We start from the raw sequence: 26,300 nt of genomic DNA on the forward strand, positions 1-26,300 counted from the left end.
GTGGACTCCTGCCGCAGCTCCTTTCCCTCCAGGACCTCGCGGGTGAGGCCGGCTCCTTTCCGCCCCCTTGGGCCGCGCCGGGGAGCCGTTTCCGCTGTGCTTGGCCCTGGTGGGCACGGCGAGGGGCATCTGAGCCCCCCGCCCCCACAGCGGGGGATGGGGCTGCAGGTGGAGGGCAGAGGCAGGGCGCGGGCCGGCCCGTGGGGGTTGGCGGTGCAGTTTTTGGAGGCCGGTGTGCATTTTGCTTTGTTTTGATTTTATCCGAGGTGGCCTTGAGTTCAGGGGACCCGGCGCGCCGAGCCCGAGGTATCTCATCCAACACGTGCAAAGGGATGGTCACCGCCTGCAGAGCTGCGGCGTCCGGCCGTGCGGGGCGAGTTAAAGTTCAAGTGTGACCCTCGGCGGGGGCGGAGGCGGGAGCTGGCGGGGGCGAGGGAGGGGCCGAGGGTGCAGGAAGCGAGCGCCTTTAAAGGGCCAGCGCGTCCTGGCGGTGAGCGGCTTAAGGCCGGGTTGCCGGGAGGTGCGGCGGGCACTTCTCTACGCAAGGAAGTGCCCCTAAAGTTGGTCTCGCCCATAGTCCGAGGCCTCTAATTAGGCACGGCGAGGCTCCTCTGGGTGACCAGGGCTGGGTACGTGTATACTTTCTCTTCGCTTTGCCACCTCAGTGTTACCGAAAACGGTAGTGTCCAGATCCGAGGGCCAAGGCCGGGGGCTTTGAGACAAGTGTTTTGGAGGCGTTGGAATGGAGGTGCGCATCTGGGGAACCGGCAGGGACCTCCTCCTGCCTTCATGGCAGGACTGCAGATGAGGCGCTTCTGGCCTTTTTTTTGCCGTTCAGAGAGACCCGGAGAGACGGTGGGGGCAGTCATATTCCTACCTCCAGGTGAAGGTCTGAGGCCCCTCTAGAGGACGGGCTCTCGGGACGGTTACGCAGGGTCCATTTGCCTTCTGGCCTCCTAAAGCTGACAGTTTCTCAGGCACAGGTGGAGGCATTGATGCTAAGATTCTCTGGTTGAGCCAGACTCCTTCCTCACCCCTCATGCTGACTGTATAGCATAGTAAAGTTAATCATAATCTTTATGTACAGCATAATCTTTGCGCAGTTGTTACACCAAGGTTGTTTTACATACACTGCCATACTTGTGGTTATTGTGTCAGAAACATTAAGTAATTCACATCGTATTAAGTTCCTTGGAGGAGCCAGGATTTTATTTTTTCCAAAGTGTGTTTTAGAGTAAAGTTAGCACTTACCACCTCATTACTAGGCATACATGCAATTTTACCAAGTGTTTTTAAAAAGGTAAAGCTCCTCACTGCAATCTCAGTATATATTCTTTTAAGTCACAAAGTGGGGCTTCCCTGCCAAATCCAATTTTACTTAACATTTGAATTTAAGTACTTGACTGACTTGCTCATTTATTGATCCTACTTGAGCTATGATAAAGCACTTGCCATTTAAAAAAAAAAATCTTTCTTTTTTTTGGATTTCAAAGTACAGTGTGTACTTTACACCATTCTTTTATGTCCTTGGAAATGGATACAACCTATTTAAGCTTGCTGGAGTGCCTTTCTTTCAAGGTGGAGAAACGCACAGTTTGGAGATTATTTTTAGTTTTGCCTCCCAAATGGTCTTAAATCAGGGTATTCTTAAACTAGAAATGTAACTTAAACTTTTTAAGATTTAGTGTTTTTTTAAAAAATAGATTCTAAGGCCAAACCAGTGCCCCGACCAGTTTTATTAGGTTCTTGTTCTAATTTTTTTCTCAAATGCAATTATAATTTTATTATTAAAAAAAATTACTTAACAGAGCTAGCAGATCCATTAAGTGTCAGTAAGGATTATCTGTCCAGACTTGGGGGCCCAGTGGCAGCTCCCAGTAGAAACCCAGTGGGGCTTTGAGGAGGCAGCAGGCTGCCATTCTGAGTGAATGCTTCAGGTGTAATCATCAGTGGGAGCAAGTCAGATTACAGCAAGTGCATTTTCACTTTGAGTAAAAGGGTATTTTAAGAAGAAGAAAAACGACATGAAGTGTTCTAACTCATAACTAGTTTTCTGGTTAGAGTTTTCATAAAAATGAGTTACTTGTTAAAACCAAGTTTCACTCTCAGATCTGAAAGACTCCTGTTTTAAAGATTCATAAAAGGAATAAATTTTACTATGACTTTCAGCTTTAAAAAATTCAGTTCTAAAATGCAAATCAACCAAAAGTTAACTGTTTTGAGCCTTAGGAGAGACTGCTTTGGAACTAAGTATTTCCTGTGATTTACTACTGGGAATTCTACTGAATCTTTAATTAAATATAGTTTCTTGTGCTTTACTTCCTGGGGCCTGCCTGAGAATTTGAAAGTCATTTACATAGTATTATACAAAATAGTTGAAAAGCTGTTAAATAGTTCAAAAACTTCTAGTTCCTTAAATACTGGTTATATGTTCAGGACATGCATTTTGTGTTTGTTGGGATGGTACCTTACATTTGCTTTACACTCGTGTTAGTATTGGCTAGAACTGTCAATAAGGTTACACACAAAGTGGAAGCTAAGACTTTTGGAAAACCCGGGATCTTTTAAACCATGTTCAGTATTTATAAATAGTGAAACTTCATTTCCATGACCTGTTGTTTTTTTTTCACATAGAAAACTTTCTAGAGCTTGGGAAGTAGTATTGTGACCTTTGGCTCTCTCTCTGTTTTTTAATGGTAGTTTTGAGTTGACTCTTCTTTTTTGTTTGATATTATTTGGAATATTTAATTTAGGTTAAAAGAATGCTTCAACAATAAGATTCAACATGTGTCAAAAAAGAAAAATTTTAATTGTTTTATTGTAAGATAGCTCAGATAGTATTTATTTTGGAATGACATTTCTTAAATTTGGTCTGTGAACAGAGAGTGTATTTTCTTTTTTTTTTTTTTTTAACAACATTTTTTATTGTTAGTTTCAGGTGCACAAAACAGTGTAATAGTTAGACGTTTATCATTTATATCCCTCACACAGTGAAAAGCCCCCTCCCCGATCTACTATGCCTCTGGCATCGCACACAGCCATTACCTTTCCACTATTTCTATTTCTAATGCTGTACTCCACTTCTTGCATTTTAAAATTCGTATCTGTTCTGTAATTGGAGTTTTTAATCTGTAGGTGAGTAATTTTGCCACAGAGATCCCATGGCAGGAAAATGGCTGCTTTGTTGCTGCACAGTCACATTTGACTTAATTCTGGTGAGGCTGATTTCTAGTTTGTTACAGAAATTACCTTAAGGAACACGTTTTTTACAGATGGGTGAAAATTGCAATATCTGTATTTGAAGGGAGCGTGAGGAAAGAGAATTAAAAATGGGGAATGGGATTATATAGCCAAGTGTGGTATCTTATTTGCAAATGCTGAAAATTGTGTGGGACTGATGTGAATATGTCTTATGATGAGATTTTGTTCAGAAATTCTAAAATAGATGTCAAACATGAATATCTTAATTGAGACTCATAAGAACTTTAATTTTATTTTACCTGTGTTTTTGTGGCAAATCCTTGGAGAGATGGCGGGAGAGGTGGCTTCTATTTTTTAATATTTGAAAGAAAGGTTTCAAAATTCTCAGGTAAACTTTAAAAAAAAGGTTAACATTTGTCGAGACCTTCCGGAAATTACTGAAAGACTATTGCATTGGCAGTGGACACAAATATTGCTAGATATCATACGCTTCGCAGGGAATCTGAGCAGACATTTGAAATGAGGATGAGGGGAAAGAATACTCAGTGGTTAGCTTAGAATCTGCAATAGGCTAGAAACATTTTGCCAGTCCTTGTATTCTAACCTCTTCAACCAAGCTCCTAAACTGCAATTCCATATAACTTTCTAGGAGAGCAACTCTCTGTATTTGCCTGGAATTTCTTTGTGAAGGCTGAACTATTTGTATTTTTCTGGAACATTCTACCCTTGGAAACTATCCAGTACCCTGGCATCATGGGAATTTACTGGCCAGTTTTTTAGTCTGTGTGTACCGTAACTTTGGGGCTTCCTGGAATCCTCTTGGAAAGCCAGTATAAACCCCATGGTGATTGGAGAGAGCAAAGGAGTTTGCAACTGTACAGATTATCAGTGAGCACAGAGTGGATTCAGCGCTGCTTCTTTGCAGTCCAAAATTTACTTTGGCCTTCATAGAAACAATTTGCAGAAACTTGCCCAAACCCCTGGGACCTCCGCTGGGTCAGATAACCACCTATAACCACCTTTTTTCAATGTGTACAAAATTCTGAAGTTGGTGGGTTGTTCTCAATTGTGAAACAAAGAACGAGGTGAACTTGAAAAAAATATTTATTTTGGTGTCTAAGGTATGCACGTTTGCATTCCAATGGATATATTGTATACAAATGTACTAAAGTATGGAAGAATTCTCCGTTTTTTGCTAATTCCTGGTAAGGACTAATAAAACTCAAGTCAGTGGCACAGAAATTCTTTGCAGAGAATTACTCCTTGTTATTTGTAAGGAACATATGAAACAATATATTTTGTGCATTGGTGAGTTCATGTGGTCAATCTTTTAAAAATACGTTTTCCCGCTGGCATCCTAATTTAGTCTGCTCAGTTTACCTATGGTTTATCAATTTGTGGGTTAAGCACTCTAAATATTGAGTCTTGGGTTGAGTTTTTCTTGTCACTTAAGGCATTTGGACCACTGTCCTTTTTAAAATTTCTTTTCCCATCTATCCATATATAGCTTTGATAGAAGCTTAAAGAAAAAAAAAGTTTTGATGTTAAGCCAAATAAAATTATAGTGTTAACTCTGCAGCACCTTTATAGTTTATTATTTAGTGAATTTTCACCCTAATGCATTACTTAAGGACATATTCAACATGTGTCCTTTATTTCAGGCCATATTCGTCATAGGAGAAAATACAGTGAGACAGAGTTTCGTGATAAGCTTCTGTAGACCCCAATTCTGGTTTCAGTGATTGCAGAAGCTGCTCTTTCTGGTCTGTAAATCACTGAGGCTGGCAGGGGAGTGTCTCAGTTTTCCCCTTTCTCCTTTTCTGGCGACCCACCCCGTCTGTAGAAGTATTTTCTTCTCTTGGACTCGGTTGCATTGTACTGTCCTGATCCTCACCCCTCATTCTGACTTCTCCAGTTGTTCACTCATCATTTTTCCTTTTCCTGTGGTCAGTCGTGAGCATCCCTTAGGGCTAGTTGTGGATTTTTTCTCAGGTCCTATTTTAGATGACTTTACGCCTCTATTGTCCTATGTCTCCAGTTACCTAAAGGCCATGGATGTCCCACTTTCAACTCAAATTCAACATGTCTAAACCCAAGCGTGCTGTATTTCTTCTTCCTCTCAGATGAGACGCCTATCTTGATTTCCCTGGTTTGGTTAATGGTCTTCTTAGCCCTTTCCCTCGTTTTCAAACCTGGATGTCGTCTTCACTTTCTTCTTAGGGTGTTCAGTGTCCCTATGTCTGTTAACTCTTCTTTCTCAGAGTTTGAGAAAGAAGACTTGCACTTCCCAACCTCTAACCATTCCCTTAGGTTCGCTCTTATTTCGGGCTAGACCATCCTACCCCCAGGACTTGGGTCATTTGTGTGTCTACTGGAAATTCCACACATTTTGCTTAGTCTTCGAGGCTCAATCAAGTTCCATTCTTGGCTTGTGCCAGAAAGTGTTTTTTTGCCTTCTCTGAGTGAATGCTTGGTAATCTCTTAATTCATGCTGCTGTGTATTATAATTTAACTTTAATGCCTGCATGTTTTAGTGCCTCAGTTATATTTTAAATATATGCTTGGAGAAAGTATTTTTTTCTTGACACATGAACCTTTTTATATTTCTGCTTCCTGTGTATTCAGCATGATCACAGTCTATTATGCGAGAATAATTTTATTAGTAGTATAACTAAAGAACAGTGATTGTTATTTTCAAGAGATGGTCAAAGTATTTTTTCCCGTTTATTGAATGACTATTGTGTAAGATGTACTAAATACATTTGGATGATAGAGAAAGGAATCAAACTAGGATTGTGACATGTAAATAACTATGATACTTGGTAGAAAGGGTTAAGTGCCTTTGAGAAAAATGGAGTTCTGTGTTGGCCATTGAGGTGGGTCTTGAAAATGGGATGTTATTCTCCAAGATTTCATTATAAAATCTTTAATACATTCAGCAAAGTTGAAAGAATTCTATCTACATTGCGCATGCATACCGTGTTTCCCCGAGTATAAGCCCTAGCATGATTTTTCATGATGACATCCCCTGAACATAAGCCCTAATGCATCTTTTGGAGCAAACCTTAATATAAGACCCAGTCTTATTTTCGGGGAAACACGGTATATACCTACCACCTAGTTTTGCTGTTTTGTTATTACTACTATTTTGTCATACTTGCTTTACCATATGTCTATCCATTGACACATCCATTTTTCTATCCATCAATCCATCTTATTTTTTAAATTTATTTTTGGAATGATGGACTAGCATTCAGAAAGGCATGAAAATAGGGAAAGTGTCAGTTTCTCTGAGTGCTAGATGGAATACAGAGCGTTTGAGACATATAGGTAGGAGAGCCTTGTCAGACTGGATTTGGGCTTTATTGTGAAAGTAATATTGTATTATAAGACCAAATTTTTCTATGGAATTGCACCTTTGTTTTTGTAATATAAGAACTTATGAATATAGGTTTGTATTTTTAGTTTTTTTTTCAACTTATGTGTAAATACAGAGACTTACGGAATACAATTTAACGCCAGTAGTGTACTGCATTTGATTTAAAACTGACGCAGAGAATTTGGTACAGATTATGTAATTGACTTAATATGAATAGTAAGCATTTACAAAATATTTAGCTTTTTGCTTGTTCTGTTCTTTAAAATTAACTTTCTGCCCAGTGTCCTAGGAACAGAGTGATTCAAAGAAAGAAAGATCACTCTTGAACATAATTCTTTTTTTGAAAAAGGAGAAATTATGAAGTTGAAGTTAGCAACCTTAAAATGTACTTAAGGCAGTTGTTACGGAAAGTTATATTGGTTTAAAAAGATGCTTTAAAATATAAATATCAATTTTAATAATGGCATTAGCAAAATATTAGATATCCTGGATAGCTCTTTCATTGTAATAGATCTTTATCCACTAACCCAAGTACAGAAATAAAGACAGTTGTAATGAGATGCTTCAACAGATCCAGAGGAGGTTAAATTTGGAGAGGCTAAACCCAGAATTGGTGCCAAGCAAACAGTCGTAACTGAGTGAGTCTGATTAGCTCATGGTGAACTAAAAGGTTTATGCAACAAAAACTGTATTGTGACATCATCGATAGGCACAAATACAGATTTATTAAACTTACTAGCCATTTTAGAAATAAGTGTTGAAGATATGTAGAAAGCTATTTTACTATAGTAGCAGACTGCATTTTACTTAAAAGATACTTTGCAGAGGGGGGGCTGGGGGACAGTGAAACAAAAGTAGACTGAATAGTTCACTACTGTTTATTAAATTGTAAGTTATCTTCCACAGGAACAAAATACAAAGTACACTTGTGTGATTGTTAATGGTGTCACCATAAACTAGTCAAACCAACTAGGAAACAATATGGAATTGGCCAACTTAATGTTTTCCCACTATTAGTGTTCATAGAGCAAGTGAAGTTCAAAATTGTAGCTCTTTGCTCTTCATTCCATCAGTAGAGAGAGGTAGAGAACATCTTCAGCCTTCAACTTGTGTCTCATCTTGGGTCCAATACTGAAGGGAAGAAGTATTGGGTCTTACCTCCTTCTGGGAGGAGAGTCAGACGTGAACTTGTAGGTCTGCTGGAGGACAGGTTGTTTCTACGAAGGTAGCCTTTTCCTACTGACACTAAGTCACAGGAGTCCTTTAATTCTTAAGGACAGTGAGTGGCACATCTGCCTTAGAAGAGAATTTCACCTCGAAAGCGTATGGCATCTGTGACCTGGGATGTGCTGTTATTTCCAACAAGGCCTTGCTCCCCTCACACACCTGCCAGCACATACAGGCAAGTCCTGAGGCTGCCCCTTTTACAGTGGGACTTGCTTTCAACTCTCTGTATGGATCTTTGAGACCTAAAAAGGAAATCTTTTTCTGCCATGATTAATTTCCCCCCAGATGATATTTGTCTTAATTACAGTGTCGTTCTTTGTGTGGCTTAAGTTATAGAACTGACCTTAATGCCAAACAACATAATCTTAAAAGCTATGAAGATGCTGCTCAACTCATCTGATTAAAGCAGAGCTGTGATGAGAGTGGGGGGGGGGGCGGGGGGCAGGAAGAGGGCTTGACCTGTTTCCACTGGTTTTCTTGTTTGATTAAACACATTTCTTGGATAAACTGATTTTTCTCAATTGCCATTCCTCACAAGTCTGGAAAATTGTCATGATTTTGTGAATCTCTACTTTTCTGATATTAGATTTGATAAGCATCAGAGTTGAGAAGAAAAATGTTTTTCTGTTTACAGCCCTGATCCTGAAGTTGTTACAGATCCGCCTCTGTGCTGCTCCCCAGAGGCCTCTAGTACTGGTTTGCCGACCTAAACATTTGAAAGTAGCTGAAGGAACCTGGCCTGGGGAAGGGGCTCCTCAGTGGGTTGCACTTTGTAACTAGTAAAAAAGTCTCTAAGAGCATGATTAACTCTCTAAGTCTTATTTGGACACCTGCCTGGAAAGAAGCCTAATGAAGGAAGGAAGAAGAGGGGAACCAGTTTGGATTTTGTGGGAAGATAAAGGTCTTGTGGATAGTTGGTATCTTTCCCAGTAGTTATCTGAGGCCTGGAGATACTTAGCTTTGCCTCCTCAAACTCTCCCCCAGCCTTCATACCAGTTTTCCTTTTACATCTAGAAAATTAGTGCTTTTCTTCCACCTGTACCAAGGCCCAGAAGCTTGCAAGGGGTGGCTTGAAGGAATACCCATCTTGTCTGAAAAATCCCTGCAGACAATGGAAGGATCTTTATCTTTGCAGTGGTGGTGAGGTAAGCATTTTTCATTCTGCATCTGAAAAATGCATTTAGATTCCAAATCCAGTGTGGAAAGATAAATTATAATTGGATTGCGTAATAGCTAGGCTTGTAAATATTGTGTGTCCTTCAAAAGCTAGAAAACAAAATAATCATAGATATTTGGGAATATCTATACAAGTAAATTATCAACTACTTCAGACTTGTTCGGTTGCTTGGAAGCGACGTCAAACGAAATGGTTTGCATATGGTTTAGTTAAAGGCTCTTATTTTGGCAGATTCTTGAGGTAGTGATGGGCAAATGTGGATTTTATTGTACTATTTTGATATGAAAGGAGTTTTTTCCCAGCTATTTTCATATAACCTGAAGTGTAGGGTTGCATCAAGATAAATGCATCAAGATAGGTGCATTCAGTCACCATAATTTTGTATCAGAGATAATGTAGTTTCTTTACTCTGAAGCTTAATTTGCAGAATCATCAATTTGTCACACCAGTGTGGGTTGAGTGTCAGGTTTCAGCCTGCCATCCTGTGATTTGAATGGAGGAGAAACCCAGCTACCTTAGGCAATTATTACATCACCTGTCGGCAGCCAGGGACCTCCCTCTCTCCAGGGCCAGCTCTGAAGGTGGCTGAGGGGGAGATAGCAGAGGGGAGGTTGCAGAACTTGTAAATATCAACTGAGGTTGTTTGTGTGCTCACTGTATCTCACACATCCTCCACTTTTAAGAAGTAAAACGGTCTAGCAAAAGCTTACAGAAATGCTAGCTGGGTGCATTTCTGTAAGCTTTTGCTAGACCTTTTTTCTGGGTGGGTAGATAAATATGCCATGAAATTTGCATACAATAAATGTGAAATCTTCCTTTGGACCATCCTACTGAGAGTTCTGTGTAATCTATGTGACTGAATTGGTCTCTCTCCTTTAATCTTTTGAGAATTTAACTTTTTTAGTGGTCCATTATGACATTGGGATACATTGAATGTGGAAGATTCCTGTACTCATTCTCTTTTGTCACCTGTGTGTCCAAGGTGGTTTCTTGAACCCTTTAGAATTCATGAAATAGAATTTTGTAGGACCTAGATTTCTATTTATATATATAAAGTTTGTATTATATATATAATTAAATACTATATGCATTTGTATTAACATGCAAGCTTTGAGATTGTATTTAAAACATTGATTTTTTTAAAAAAAGATTTTATTGGGGAAGGGGAACAGGACTTTATTGGGGAACAGTGTGTACTTCCAGGACTTTTTTCCAAGTTAAGTTGTCCTTTCAATCTTAGTTGTGGAGGGCGCAGCTCAGCTCCAGGTCCAGTTGCTGTTTTCTAGTTGCAGGGGGCGTAGCCCACCATCCCTTGCGGGAGTCGAACTGGCAACCTTGTGGTTGAGAGGACACATTCCAACCAACTGAGCCATCCGGGAGGCAGCTCAGCTCAAGGTGCTGTGTTCAATCTTAGTTGCAGGGGGCACTGCTCACCACCCCTTGCGGGACTCGAGGAGTTGAACCAGCAGCCTTGTGGTTGAGAGCCCACTGGCCCATGTGGGAATCGAACTGGCAGTCTTTGGAGTTAGGAGCATGGAGCTCTAACCGCCTGAAACACCGGGCCGGCCCAAATATTGATTTTACACAGTATTTGATGGCTTTACATTGTAGAAGAGGACACCGAAATGGTTTATTGCTGTTGTTTTCCTCTTCTGAAGTATTTGGGATAATTAAATAATTAATGCTAAGGAAACTTACTAGGGTTAAAAATTCCTGCAATTAGCTATATTTTGATGCTATTTACATCCTCTGTTTTTGTTCTGTCATGGATACTTCCCCAGATGTGACCACACTTACCTGTAGTAGTCCTATAATATTATATTCCAGTATTCCTGGGATGTTTCTTTAAGGTGCTTTGTATTTCTTGAAATGTCATTTTAACACCTTTGATAATCACTGAGAACATACTAAAGAAAATAAATACAAGGAAAGCAGAACTCGGGCTATCACAATAAAAATTTAAAAGCATGGTTGTCTCAAGCTTCAAGAATTACCCTGCCCGCACTTCAGTGTTTGAGGACTGGTCCCCCCATTGTCTGTCACTGCCCTTTCAGAGACTGCTCTTCTTCATGATCTGAATTTCTCGTTGTGGTGTCTAACTCAGAAGTAAGTATTTTTAAAGCACTCTGTTGAATTTGAGTTTCAAGCCATTTATTAAGTAGTTTGAATATTAAAGTTTGTACTATTGCATCGTTAGTGTGGTTGCTTCATCTTAAGTGAAAAGTGGAGGATGTGTGAGATACAGAATTAAATGGAGAGAATATTGTATTGATATACAGATGTAGCCCATATTTATGCTGAGTGTTTTTTTCTCCACAAACTGGGCTGGTGCATGTTTGAGGTCAATTTCAGAATTTATTATCATTTGATTGAATGCCTTACGAATTGTATTTCTAAGAAAAATTTAAAAAATATTGTGCCATGTGATCCTATTGAACAGGGTAAATGATCTTGAGTTATGACAGATGTTGAATGTATTCATAGAAAGACCCTACTTCTTTTGGGATGAAATTGTGGACAGGTTTTAATCAAAGACAAGCTGTTAATGGCTATGGTTCTTAGACTGACGGAGACTTCCACCTGTGTTTATATAAAAGGCAAGAAGAGAAAAAGGAAAACACATTGAATCACAGAAGTCGGGAGCTGAGATCTGTTTCACTGGGATTTACAGCTCGGGGGCTCCAATTAAGCCTCATTTACACTCCCCACCCCCATTTGTGTTTCACAAAACTGAAAGGGGACTAGGAGGAAGAAGTAATGAAGTCAACAGGATAAAATGAAAACTTAAAACATTTCAGATACTAAGGTAATGAACGCATCTGAGTGTTCCTCTCATGACTGCTGAATTCTGTGATCCTTAACTGGGAATACACCCGTGGGGTTTGTAATGGAGACTCCCTCACCCCTTTAGTTACCTGCTTTCTTAAGCTTGTTTCTGGGTGGCTTGCTGAGACTGTTTGAGGGACCCACTTTAAAACATGACGTTGAATTTTATTAAGCAGACTTTCAAGTCCCTGCGTGACCTGCCTTTTGCACAGAAGCTCGTCACTCTTGGTGAGGTGTCCCTGCTCCCTCAGGCTGCTATCTTGTTTCTCTGGCCTGAAACAAGTCAGCAGCCACTTTCCTGCACTGGCCCATCACCTCAGGATCTCACTGATAAGAGCATAATGACTTGTCAGACCACATTTATTGTGCAAATGAACTTGAATGTCACTAGGACAGCATACCTGTGTAGGCTTAAAAACTTTTGAATTTAATGCCTTTTCCATTGTTTTCATGAGGTTATAGCTTTTGGATTTATAAATGTAAGTATATTAATAGTATTTTTGTTGGGACAAATATGAGGCATGACCTTTGACATTCTGCTTGGCTATGCCTGGGAATTTGACATCCTTCAGTTTAAATGGAATTCCCTTGCTTTGTTTCCTGTGATAGTGTGGGGAATACACACTGGACAGTTTCAACCAGAGGTGGAGGAAGACAGGAAAAAAGTAAAATTGGAATACACAAAGAGGGTATTATTTTTGCTGGGTGTGGTTTAATTGGCATGCTTTTTATAGGAGTCTGAGCCTACAAAAGTAGTTAGTGCAGCATACTAAGAAAATGCTGTAATATTTAGTTTTATTTATTTTTTTTGATCTGGACTTAGTTTTTTTTTTTCTTTTTTCTTTTTTTTTTTTAAAGATTTTTACTGGGGAAGGGGAACAGGACTTTATTGGGGAACAGTGTGTACTTCCAGGACTTTTTTTCCAAGTCAAGTTGTTGTCCTTTCAATCTTAGTTATGGAGGGCACAGCTCAGCTCCAGGTCCAGTTGCTGTGCTAGTTGCAGGGGGCGCAGCCCACCATCCCTTGCGGGAGTCGAACCAGCAACCTTGTGGTTGAGAGGCCGCACTCCAACCAACTGAGCCATCCGGAAGGTCAGCCACAGCTCAGCTCAAGGTGCCGTGTTCAATCTTAGTTGCAGGGGGCACTGCCCACCATCCCTTGCGGGACTCGAGGAATTGAACTGGCAACCTTGTGGTTGAGAGCCCACTGGCCCATGTGGGAATCGAACCGGCAGCCTTCGGAGTTAGAAGCATGGAACTCTAACCGCCTGAGCCACCAGGCCGGCCCTGGAGTTAGTTTTTGACTAGCTTGACTTTTTAGGGTCTTTGAACTGTTTTTTGTTTAAGAACCTGTGGTAGCAAGAACTAAACTGCCTGTCATGTCTGTGATGCCTTTACCAGTAGTAAGTATGCCATCAGCAGCAGAGAAAGCTGTAGAAGGGACCAAATTTGCACTTCTCCCGTGAGAGAGGAGAGGGTTTTGCTGCTAATGACTAAACATTTACATGTGTGGTTCTGTTTCCTGAATATAATCAGAGCCACCATCAAAAATTATCCCCTTTGAATCATCATGAAGTTCAAATATCTAAAATTTGATGAAGCAGAGAGATATCTTGAAGCCAGAGTTTTACAGTATTTCCCTTTTAAAAGTCACAAAAGTCAATTTTTGCCTTAACTGCTTTAAAGAGAAAATCATGATCCCCTGTAACCCATTAAAGACTTGCTTTTTGTTCATTCGTTTTCTCATTTCCCACCTAAGGCTAATACACAAGGGTAGATTAGTTAAAAGTGTAGGCTGTAGTCTGTCTGTTCTATTCTCAACCACTAACTGAAGAATGCCACAGGGAGCCTTCTGAGCTTTTGAGGGCACATATCTAGATGGCTCTTACTAAAAGGGCACTTACCTTTGATCATCTCCTACTCCCCCTCCTACGTTCTCATCTCCTCCTTTGCTCTTTCCTTCTCATTTTCAACCCCCTCATTTAAAATGTTTGATTTGAATAAATTTCTCCCACCTATTAATGTAAATTGGGTGAAAAGTTCCTTTTAAACGTCACTGCTGGTTACTGGTGTGTTCTGCTTCACCACAACCACAGCCACTGGGAACGCTCACTGCATTTCCCATAGATTCAACCCATCCAGAAGTATCTACAAGTAGATTTACTCTGACCAGTTGTCTGTATAGGACTTACCTTAAACTGTTGGACGTTCCCCTTTATTTCCCAGTTTTTGGGTTTTGGCCCAAGAGTTTATAAACTGTGATAGGAGGTATGAAGAATCCTGGAGTCTTAGTTTGAACAAATTTTAAAACTACCCCTGATATAGGAGCCTCTGCTTGGCCATTTGGGGGTTTTGAGAATGCACTCCCGCCCGCACTGCTGAAAGTTTCTTTCTATATTGAGCCTGTGTGTTCACCTATGATTTCCACTCCGCCCCCACCCCCCAAGCTTGCTTCTGGTTCTGGATTTGGGAGCTACATTGAATCAGCTTAATTTGTTTCCCCCAGGTACATGAAGCCAATTCCCATCGTTATTCTTTTCCAAGCTAAGCAGTAGTAACTCCTTAATGAGCCCTTCAGAGGACTTCCGAGTTCTATACGTTGTCAACATGTCAGAAAACCAGGTCTTGCATTATGGATGGAGAATGGCCAGTGAAGTACACAGCAGGGATGGCGGTGCCCTTGTCCAGGGGTGCATGCTTCTGGTAGGGCGGCTTGAGAAAGCCTGTGCTAGCTTTTGGATGCTGTCGTGCAGGAGACCCTGCTCGCTCCGCCATTTGTCGTGCGGGGCGGCCTGTGGGGTCTCTGCTCCCACTCCCCATACAGGAACGCAGGATATGGTGAGGCCAAAAAGGAACACCCACGGAGCCATAGGTAGGGGAGTCATACCACTCTATTCTCTCTGGCGGCACTATACTCTCACTGGAGGCTGGATACACACTGTCCGCAAACCGCCATCCACACTTGCCAGCCCAGCCACCGTCTTCTTGCTAGCCCCATTCTTTTTTCTCCTTCTCCTTCTCTCTGCTAGCGTAGCCACAGCAGTTATATTAGTGGCCAATGGCTCACTGGTTACAGCTGACGGCCAACTAGCCACAGCTGATGGCCATGCAATCACAGTTGGCCATTTACTACCTGAGCCAACACCTTTCTATGTGAGGCCGAGAGCCTGGAAACTACTTTCTGGGGCTCCACCCCCACAGATGCTGTGTCACCCTTTGACAGAGAAGAGAGGTGCCAGCGAGGCTGTAACGGTGTCTGGAGGATGGTGGTATGTGCCTCACTGGGCATGATACAAGCCCACTGCCAGTCCCACATGGAGCAGGGCCCATAAAGGGGAAATCTACGAGGAGAGCGAGGGAAGTCAGCTAAATGGAAGCAACTGCGTTTTCTAGCCTTTTAAGCTAAAATATACGGATGTGTTTGCCTGTCTTGAAAGACATTTTTACTACCACCAGCTTGTGTTGGTAAATAGGCAGAGAAGGAAGGAAGTAGCTCTTCAGTGCTGGATAGTCTGAAGTATACAGAAGTAAATATCCATTGAATCTGCACTGCCAAGTGCATCCCATGCTGTGAGGTGTAGTTAGCCAATGTTTGACTTTCGGGAGGAGAACCGCACGGGGTGCGAGATGAGTAATCACAGCCATCACAGCCGTGGCAACAGCGTTCTAGGTGTGGATTGTCATCAGCTGTTCTGATGAGCTAGGAAAGTGTCTTTGTGCTTTTCAGTGGTGAATCTTGAACTCTGTCTCTAGCTATAGTCTAGTTTAGCAGATTCTGCAACCTTCTTCATCTGTGTCAAATGTGGAAATTATTAACTTTGAGATGGGTGGTATTGGCTGACTTCACATTTTGAAGTTTTAAATTTTAATTTCTGGCCTGGAGAATATGAGACCATGGACTGGAGAAGTCTCCACATTAGTAAAACGAGTTAAAACCAGAGGGTTGTACGGTTTTTGTGCTTTAATAAGGATGAGAGAGAATGCTGCCCCTGTGTTTTGGGTGAATAATTCCATAAATAGACATTTTACCTGTTGATTATGTAGATCTGACCCAGTCAAACCAGGCTTTGTGAACTTGAGATCTCCAGTACTCAACACTCAAGGGCTGTGAGCTCCACTAAACCACTTGGGAAGCGCCCAGGCCAGCGCTGAAAGTGTAAGCTGGTACAGCCCTCCAGCCTTTCCTGCAGATCTTATAACCTGATACCATGAGTGTTTCTCCGGCTCCAAGGTTTTGGCTCTCACCCTACCTATGGCTTCTAATTGGTCCTTCTTTCCTCTCCCATCTCATCCCCCGCTTCCAGTAACTTTTTCTGTCGGAGGTAGCGAAGTCCCCAATCTCCTTGCCAGTCCACACGGAAGCTTTGTCTACGTGGCTCCCCGTGGGGTAAGCTGAGGTAGGAGAGGAAGACTGGTCCCGTCTTAATCACAGATTGTTGGGAATGTGTGTTTCAATTTCCTTTTGTCTCAATTTCCCCACCTGTAATTTTGGACAGTGATAGTTGGTCAGCCAGTGCCAGTGCCTACAAAACATGCACAGAGATCCTTGGTTAGATTATGTGCTCTCACACCCGTGGGAGGGTGCCCTTAGCTCTCTGGGGTGTTCCAGAACCAATGCTGGGGTCATGTCAGACTCTCAAGACTTCCCTCCAGCTTTTGCTTTTTATACCCTCATGAGCGTAGCCCGGATCTGTAATTTTGCGGTAAATATCGGGAGTCCTGGATTCTGTTTCTAGATTGAATAACCAGATAATTCATAGGTAGTGAAGTCACATCACTGCTGTAGTAGCTTCTTCATCTGTAAAATGGGGTTAATGATACCACTGGGAGGTACTTGTAAGGCAAGTTGAGGTGCTCAGAGCAGTGAGCTGTATAATTAGACATTTTAGTATTAGCCAATGCTAAGTTTTTGGACTCACTTCAATACCTGGACTGAAAATTCAGAGTAGCTGAATTTTTTTTGTTTATGGAATATTCTTAGATAAAAATACACAGATCAGAACCAAAGAAAGAGCCAAAACACCTCACTAGACCTATCTTTCCTAGTAATTCTACAGCAGGTTTGATAAGGGCATTCAGGGAGACTTGCCTTGTGTTTCGGAAGAAATTCTGATGATTTTGGAAAATACCTGGCAATATGAAAAAGCAAAATACAAAACTGTATAGCAACTGATCCAGTTGTATGAAAATATCTTTCCATTTCCAATTTTGTGAAATACCTGAAAGGAAATATCATCCCCAAATGTTAGTGGTAGATTGTATAAATACGGATAATTTATTTGTTCTTTATTTTTGCCTGCCTTTTTACATTTTCAAGTAACAAACACTTTTATTAGAAGCATTAAGGTGTTTGGAATGAACATGAAGTTTGTGGTTTTCTGTCACTCCCCGAGAGAATATTGGATTCAAGCAAGTGTTGATTAATTACACTTAGGGGAGGAAAAAGGGATTGGAATTAGACTTAATATTTATTATTTTATCGCATAGACATAGAAGGTAGTTATCATTACTATCCCCATTTCTTACATGAGGAAACTGAGGCCCAAAGCGAAATAATTTGCGCAGTGTTACCCCATAAGTCATGAAGGCAGGATGTCACTGGGGTTTATGGTAGACCCGACTCTTAACCACTTCACTTTGCTCCACCAGAGAGGTGTTATCTTTGAAATCTTGGAGAAAAAACTAGGACTTTAAATTTAAACTGGAAATACAAAGTTTAAATAAAAGTAACAGATAAATAGTTCATTAAAAGAATCTAAACAATTAATGCACATCCTGACAATCCTAAGATAGAAGTTTTGCTGGTTTGTCCAGCTAGTTAACGAGACACTTAACGATGAAAAACGACTTTGACAGTGAGCCGTTGGGTTAGCAGATTTTCTTGTCCTCTGAGAAGGAGTACATTGATGATGATTGATGAGCAGGTGGGAAGAGTTGAACAAGTGACCCAGTCATGTCCCATGGTGTGGCAAAAAGGAGTTGCACCATGTTTTCCTCACCAGATAAATGGGTGGCTCTGGGCTCTGTCACCCCTCCACGCTTAGAAGGAGGAAAGGACTTGCTTTCCCAGGGAGATGGACTCAGCCTATTGATGCTCGAGCGTCTGACAGATAGAACAAATACAGGCCCCATTTGGACAGCAAAGACTTCTTGGGGTGAGCTTAGCATCAGGAATGCTTCTGAGTCCTCATTTAAGGGACAAGGGTGAGGTGAAGTTCTCAGTTAAGCTGTCACCCAGACTATGAAGTGCTCGTCAGTCTTCCTTACCTTCTGGAAGTGTCTGTGCTGCATGGAAAGGAAGTGAGGCCATGTGGCTTGTTCCAGACCGCCCTCGTGGAAGTGGTGGGAGTCGTAGGGTGCCAACACTGCCCTTCTTGCTAGACCATCGGGTGGCCTGTATAACTCCCAGGACGCCCCTTGCTGAGAGATAGGGGTTGGTTTTGCTTTGAAAGAAGCTTGGAGAGAGTTTGTGTGGTTCTAGGTAGCGATAGCGCAGGCTTCAGAGGTAGGTATTGCTTGGGTTTGGATCCTGCTCCAAACACATTCATCATCTCTGTCTTCCCATGTATCCTTTACAGAATCATGTCAGCCCACGCTGCTTTGTTCCAGCTGCTTTTGCACACGTTGCTTGTGTGAAGTGGTGGCATTTCGATTTTTCCTAAACAAGTAGTTCCTAATGGACAGGATTTGTGCCATTTTACCATGGGATTATGTAGGGGGTTGTTAATATTTGTTTTATTAAAGTAATGGACTTTTCATTTACTTAAGAGGGCTCCTGGGGGCAATAGTATTTAGGACCTTGAGTGTTGTCACCAAATGCGATTAAGCTGTTGAATTTAGCAGAACTTTGGACAAGTTAACATTAAGTATAGGTTTCGTCATCTGTTGTGAGGGCTAAGAGATTGGGGTGCCACATAAAAAGGCAAAGCTACTGTCTTCCATCCTGGGTCCATTTTATCTGCAGAATTTTTTTCAGATAGACTGGAAAAAGGAAAAAAAAATAAGTATTTCTACATTTGTGCTGTACAAAAGACTAGGCCAGTGGTCCTCCACTGGGGGGTTTTGCCGCCCCTCCCCCGGGACATTTGACAATTTGGAGAACATTCTTAGTTGTCAAAATTTTGGGGGTGGAGGGCGTTGCTCTTGGCATCCAGAGGGGAAGACCAGGATTGCTGCTAAATGTTCATCATTGCTTGGGACAGCGCTCCCAACCAGGAATGAGCTGGCCTCAAATGTCAGTATTGCTGAATTTGGGAAACCCTCCTCTATGCAAAATTACCCTATATTTTTCCCTTTAAAATGGAAAAAAAAACATTAATTAAAATCCCTAAGTGACTTCAAAACTTAGAGACTTCTTATGCCCTCTGGCCTCAGCTTGGCATGAATATAGAGTTTGCTTCAGTTCTTCTCATCTATCATGAGAGCGAGAGTTTTCTTAGGACAGTGGCTGCCTTCTGAAGTCCTGGGTTCCTGGGGTGTGTGCTAGCAAAGCAACCAGTGCAGGCCCGGTCCTCACAGCGTTACGGAGTGGGCGTCAGTTACGCTCACTCTGGCTCTGCGTCCTTGCTCCTCCCACGTGACCTTTTTTGCCACCTCCTTTATGAAGCTTTTCTTGATTTCCTCCCAGTTAAATGGGATCTCTGCCTTTCCTTTGATTCTCATAAAGGGTGTACTTTCTCCTGGAATTTCTTGTGGATTTGTCTCTTGGCTTCCTGTCTCTCCTCAGACTGCAGGCTCTTCAGGGCACAATTCTTGGCTTTTCTTTCCTGGGCTCTGGGAACACCTGAGTATAGTTCCTTACATAATGGGAATGAAACAGACATTTAGAAAACAACACATGACATTTTTCTTGATGAGGATGTAAAAACTATTTTATTCTCTCATACTGTGTCTTCCTTACCTCACTTGAATAGTCTTCTGTAAATGATGATGGTGAGGTTCTCATCTGGCTTGACGTGTTTTCCTAGAGCAGCCTTTTATCAGGTCCTTACGTGGCCTGGTCCACTGTTATCATTTAACCTAAGCTAAACCAATCCATGCTGTTCCTAAATTTAGAAAGAAAGAATCCTCCGTAATATTCCACTCTTACTACTGAATTATGCTAGCAGAAAAACACATTTCAAGAATTAAAACAGTCAAAAAGGGCATTGTTACTTAAGTAATGGACTGTTGGTAAAAATGTACACTGCAACTTGGAAATGACCCTAATGTGTGGTGCTTCAAAAATTTTAATCTCTTCTATACTTAATTTACAGATACACATAAATTTTTGAAATCTTGTAGTATAGGCTATCTGAACCAAAGATCTGATAGTCGCACAGAGTTAATAATGGCTGAGGAAGTCAGTGTCCCAGAGTGGTTAAGAGCTCAGGTTTTGCTAGTCACATTGTGTGGGTCAAATTCTGCCCTAGCACTTAGCACCTTTGTCACTTGGGCGGTCAACCTCTCTGGGCTGTAGTTTTCTCATCTGAAAAATGTAGATAGTAACTCTTACAAGTTGTGAGAATCTAATAAAGTATGAAATGTTCTAGTGCAGTGTCTGGCACATAGGAAGTGTTTTATAAATGATAGCTATAATCAATACTTTAGCATAGAGCAAATACTTAAAAGGCAGAAAATAAGAGACTGACATTTTTTGAATTGGTGAAAATTTGATAGACAGGAAGACTCAGGTCAAGAGGGAAATCCCAAGTTGGACTGGTTGTAAGATTTTATGCTAAGATCAATAGCCACTGCTACGAGAAGGACTGCTAACTGTCTAGATGGGAATCTTTCTGATTTTTTTTTTAAAAGATATTATTGGGGAAGGGGAACAGGACTTTATTGGGGAACAGTGTCTACTTCCAGGACTTTTTTTTTCCAAGTCAAGTTATTGTCCTTTCAATCTTAGTTGTGGAGGGTTCTGTTCAGCTTCAAGTTGTTGTCCTTTCGGTCTTAGTTGTGGAGGGCGCAGCTCAGCTCCAGGTCCAGTTGCCGTTGCTAGTTGCAGGGGGCGCAGCCCACCATCCCTTGCGGGAGTCAAACCGGCAACCTTGTGGTTGAGAGGACGCACTCCAACCAACTGAGCCATTCGGGAGCTCAGTGGCAGCTCAGCTCAAGGTGCCGTATTCAATCTTAGTTGCAGGGGGCGCTGCCCACCATCCCTTGCGGGACTCGAGGAATTGAACTGGCAACCTTGTGGTTGAGAGCCCACTGGCTCATATGGGAATCGAACCGGCAGCCTTCGGAGTTAGGAGCACGGAGCTCTAACCGCCTGAGCCACCGGGCTGGCCCTCTTTCTGATTTTTGAATCCACTTGTGAATGAAATTCTTAATCTCTGTGCCTCAGTTTCGTCATATATAAATTGGGGTAATAATGATTGAGGGTTACTATGAGAACTATATTAGTTAATACATATAAGGTGCTTAAAGAACAGTGCCTGCCTGGCACATGTCAATGGTCAAGAATTGTCATTGTTTATAATTACTATCATTTATTCAGCTTATAGTTGGTGCCAGGGACTGTGCAAAGCTTGTTGTAGGTGTCATTTCATTCACACAGCAATCTTTCAAGGTAAATATTATCATCAGGAGACCCCGAGTTAGAAGAACTTGCCCAGGAATGTATAGCTTGTTGTGGCAGTTGTAAATGGCAGAGGTTTAACTGACCCCATTGCTTTTTCCAAGGATGTGTGTTACACATATATTGGGTACCCCGGGAGGGGGCAGCCGTTAGAGTATAGTGCATCTGGGCTAGAGTACAGTGGTTAGAGTACAGTGCATCTCTCAACTCAAATCTCGCTGAGTTGAGAGTGGGTAGGGTAGGCCCCCAATGGAGGCTGAAGGACTCATCACCCTTGTCAGAGGATGTGCTGATGGCCGGAGGCCCGTCCTACAGAAGGGACTAGCCCTGCCCAGTTGGAGAGGGAGGCGTGATTAGAGGTGAGAAATTTGGTTTAAGGCATTGCCCAGACATGACATCTTCTAAATTTTTTTCTAAAAGAATTGTTGTAAAAATGTTTTCACTATCGTCTTTATAGGGTATTTATTCGGGGATTATAAACCTCAAAAATATCAATAGTGTTTGACAAACAGATTATGAAGGTGAGTAAAACCAAAACCAACCATGGTGATTTCTTTTTAAATGGCCTCTGCAATATATAAATTGCTTCCTCCTCGTTTCCATGGATTGCAGTATAAAATTGTAAATTAAGTCTTTAAAGTTACCCTTCTTTGTTAAAGGACTTTTTTTTAGAAAAACGTAATTAAATTTTTCCCTAAATATGAAAAGAAGCTTGTAATGTAATGGTTCTATAAAGCTGCAGATATTTTGTAGCTTATAGAAAAATTTTATCATCTTGAATTTACTACTTATCTTTTTCCTGGGAGGAGTTGAGGAGACAATTTTTCAGAGCCAGTAGTTCTCTAAACTTTTTTTTGTGGGGGAGGGTTACTTAATGTTTAGAATTGGGCCTTATGGTTTCTTGATTGAAAGGCTCTTCTGTAAGCATTTCTGATGTCTGTGTAATACTTCATTTTAGGCAGGTAAAACAATGTCAGATGCCCCATAATGTAGATGGTTTATATACTTAATTGATTATGACTTATAAATGCGAGTTAGGTTTAGAGGCTTATACTTTAGTGAATATGCTAAATTAATGTTGAATTTGTAGCGTTTTTTAAAAATAAACTAAGACTGACGCCACTTTTCTTAGTAATATACTTAGAGTGACTTACAAATTGCATGTTTTCCCCTGCAGCTTCTTGGACTTATATTTAGTTTATTGAACATAGGACTGCTCATTTGTTAATGTCTAAGTGAGATAATTATAAATGCTTGTATGTAGTTGTATAGACACGAAACAGTTAAATTGCTGAGTCTTCTGCAAGTTTAACACAAAGCAAGGCTTTGTGGTGTCATTGGAAAAACTAAGGGGACTTTTGTTATGGGTAATTTTATTAAAAAATTGGAGCTTCTTTAAATTTCACTGTAAAATCACACAGTGATGGACTATCAAGCCTTGGTATCCTGTCACATACCTATCACGTGGGCAGTTTGATGTCTACGGGCTGTTGTCGGTCCTAGACTGTACAGGAAACTTTTCAATTACGTTTTCAACCTTCCTAGTGAGTACTTTACGTGGTACAGTACTTCGTAGCTGTTCTTTTATGACCCTGAGAGCTTGTACAACAGGCATTTCTACTTTGTGTGCACGGGTCAGTGGTACCAAGTGGGCTGCTGAGGGAAGTTCAGTTCCTATAATTGATTATAAGGAGAGTTGTGAATTCTTTCGTTTGCCATTCAGAGGTATCGTTTAGGTATGGAATGGATAGACATCCACATTCATTTTTTTCGTAATAGATTTATTGAGATATTATTCACATACCATTCAATTAGCCAATTTAAACAGTGCAACTCAGTGGTTTTTAGTATAGCCATAGAATTGTGTAGCCATCACCACAATCAATTTTAGAACATTCTCATCATCCCCCCAAAGAAAACTAGAACCATTGCCAACCAGTCCTCATTGGCCCCAAGCTTGCAGCCCTAGGCCACCAACTAGTGACCTACGTTCTGTCATAATGGATTTGACCATTCTGGGCATTTCATGTAAATTTCATATACAATCTTTTTGTGACTGGCTTTCACTTAGCGTAACATTTTCCACGTTCATCCACATTGTACCAAGTATCAGTACTTCATTCCTGTCAAATAACATTACATTGTATGGATACACTGCATTTTATTTATTCATTTATCAGTTGATAGACAATTTTTGACTCTTAGGAATAATTAATGTTGCTAAGATATTCTTGTACTGTGTGTGTGTGTGTGTGTGTGTGTGTGTGTGTGTGTGTGTATGTACATATATTTTCATTTCCCTTGGCTGTGTATATATAACTAGGAGTGAAGTTTCTGGGTCATATGGTAACTCCATGTTCAATCTTTTGAGGAACTGCCAGACTGTTTCGCAAAGTAACTGCACCATCTTACATTCTTACCATGAGGATTCTAATTTCTCCATATCTTCGACGACACCTGTTACTATTTTGTTTTAACCGTCTTAGTGGTTATGAAGTGTATCTCACTGTGATTTTGTTTTCCATTTCTCTGGGGGCTGAGGATGCTGAGCATCTTCTCATGTGCTTACTGGACATTTGTGTATCTTCTTTGGAGACGTGTCTATTTAGATCTTTTACCCGGTTTTCAGTTGTGTTATTTATGTTTTTATTATTGAGATTTAAGAGCTCTTTATATATTCTAGACACAAATCCCACATATGTGTGTGTGTGTGTGTGTGTGTGTGTGTGTGTATATATATATGTTTGCAAATAATTTCTCCGATTCTGTGGGTTGTCTTTTCTTGGTGGTGGTTTTTTAAATTGTGGTAAAATACACATAAATTTACCATCGTAATCATTTTTAAGTGTAGGGTTTAATAGCATGAAGTACTGTCATCATCTATGTCCAGAATTCTTTTCATCTTGTAAAATTGAAACTTTACCATTGAACGATAACTCCTCAGATCTTCCTACCCCGAGTCCCTGGTAACCACCATTCTGCTTTATATCTCTGGAGTTGACTGCTCACGGGATCTCATGAGTGGAGTCAGACAGTATTTGTCTTTTTGTGACTGGCTTATTTCACTTAGCGTAGTGTCTTCAAGTAGATATAGGATATAACAGAATTTCCTTCCTTTTTAAGGCTGAGTAGTATTCCACTGTATGTATCTACCACATTTTGTTTATTCATCCATTGATGGACACGTGAATTGCTTCCAGTTTTCAGTTACTGTGAATACTGCTGTGAGTACTGTGAATATGAAATGGGTGTAGAAATTATGGTGGTATTCTTTGAAGTGCAAAAGATTTTAATTTTGATGAAGTCCAGTGTACCTGTTTTGCTTGTGCTTTTGGTATCACATCTAAGAAACCATTGCCTAGTTCAAGGTCACAAAGATTTATGCTTACGTTTGAAGAGTTTGATAGCATAAGCGCTTACATTTAGGTCTTTGATCCTTTTAACTGTGGCATATAGTGTGAGGTCCCATTCATGCTTTGTGGAATGGTGGCTCCAAACTTACCCTCCCGTTGTTAGGTCTGCTTTGTTATGCATGAAAACGTGGCTGAGAGCCCTTCCCGCCCAGCCCTTCTCCAGCACAATGCTGCCACTCCTCCCTCCACCAGCACCCCACGCCCGGCCTCTCTTGGCCCCCCAGGATTGAGAACTCTGGACAAAGACTTTGGCAGTAGTTATTTTTTTATCCTCTTCATTGTTCTTTATTCATCATAATGGCTTCATTCTTCCTCACCTGTTCACCCCCACAACGTAATTTATGTTAGGGAGAAATTTCCCCTGCACCTCACTCGGCTTCTTCGGGAATCAGAAGTGACACCTGTGTGGAGGCATTGCCCCGTCTGTACTCGTTCTGGACCGTATTCCCGCAGAGTGGTGCTGGGAGGGAATCTCCATGTTGGACCTCAAGGCAACTTCTATCCCGCTTCAGAAATTGAAAAGATTTGAACAAAGAAAATGACAGCGTGTTGTTGCCAAAGCACGTAGTAGCCTTCACGGTACTTCAAGGGGGAAAAATAGTTTTTAGGCCCTTTTCTTGTTTATTGGACCAATCATTAAATGGCAAGCCTTTCCTGGTTTTCCCAGGGTTGACAAATAACTGTCGCTCTTTAGTAGGAACAAAACCAAAAACAGCTTAGACTATTTTAACGGATTTACCCCTGGCCTGCATGTGTATAAACTACATGTTTCTCAAAAATAAGACCTAACCGGAAAATAAGCCCTAGCATGATTTTTCAGGTTGACATCCCCTGAACATAAGCCCTAATGTAACTTTTGGAGCAAAAATTAATATAAGATCCGGTCTTATTTTGGGGTATTTTCTGTATAATCAGAGATTTTCAGGGTTTTGGTTCCCCTTGCTGTTTAATACTACTTGAATTCCTGGAACAAAATGCCTAGCATTTTGGCAGGTGTGAGGTTACTGATTTAGATAATTACATTTTAAACCTCCTCTTAATTTTTTTGGAGGTAGAAAAGTAGAAGATAGCATTTTTTAAAAAAGTGAGTATTATTTAGTACATTAAAAATGATAATGTGATGTACAAAGTTCTTATCACACCATATGCTGATTGGCTTGAATGCTGAGCATGAGAAAAGCACAAACCCAGCTACTTATTCTTTCTGGAGTCTTCTTGACTGCCAGTTCCCACCTACCTTCTAGGTCCTGTGGTTTCAGAATGATGTACACTCACTCCCCTCGCACTCATAATCGCCCTGAATCCTATCATCTGTAGCTTCCTCTTACAGAACCCAGTGTGCCAGCAGGGCCACGTGGGGCCAAAATCCCCACAGGGAAACCAGACCTACCTGTGGTCTCCTCCCAAGTTTTAGCTAAGGCCCACAACCAAGTCTGTGAAAGGAGGGCATTTATATAGTCACAGGTTATGAATGAAGTTGTAGGCAGTTCAAAACTTGTCACAACTACTTAATGC

At 41.1% G+C, this 26,300-nt stretch overlaps 1 protein-coding gene across 1 annotated transcript in view; it reads left to right on the forward strand.

The window, feature by feature from the left end:
* FOXO1 (forkhead box O1) overlaps positions 1–26,300 on the forward strand; it is a 90,887-nt gene that overhangs the window by 1,470 nt on the left and 63,117 nt on the right. The gene's annotated exons all lie outside the window — the stretch shown is intronic.

This window comes from Rhinolophus sinicus, chromosome 16 (assembly GCF_057876585.1).
Source record: "Rhinolophus sinicus isolate RSI-liver-muscle chromosome 16, RSI-T2T, whole genome shotgun sequence".
Lineage (NCBI taxonomy): Eukaryota > Metazoa > Chordata > Mammalia > Chiroptera > Rhinolophidae > Rhinolophus > Rhinolophus sinicus.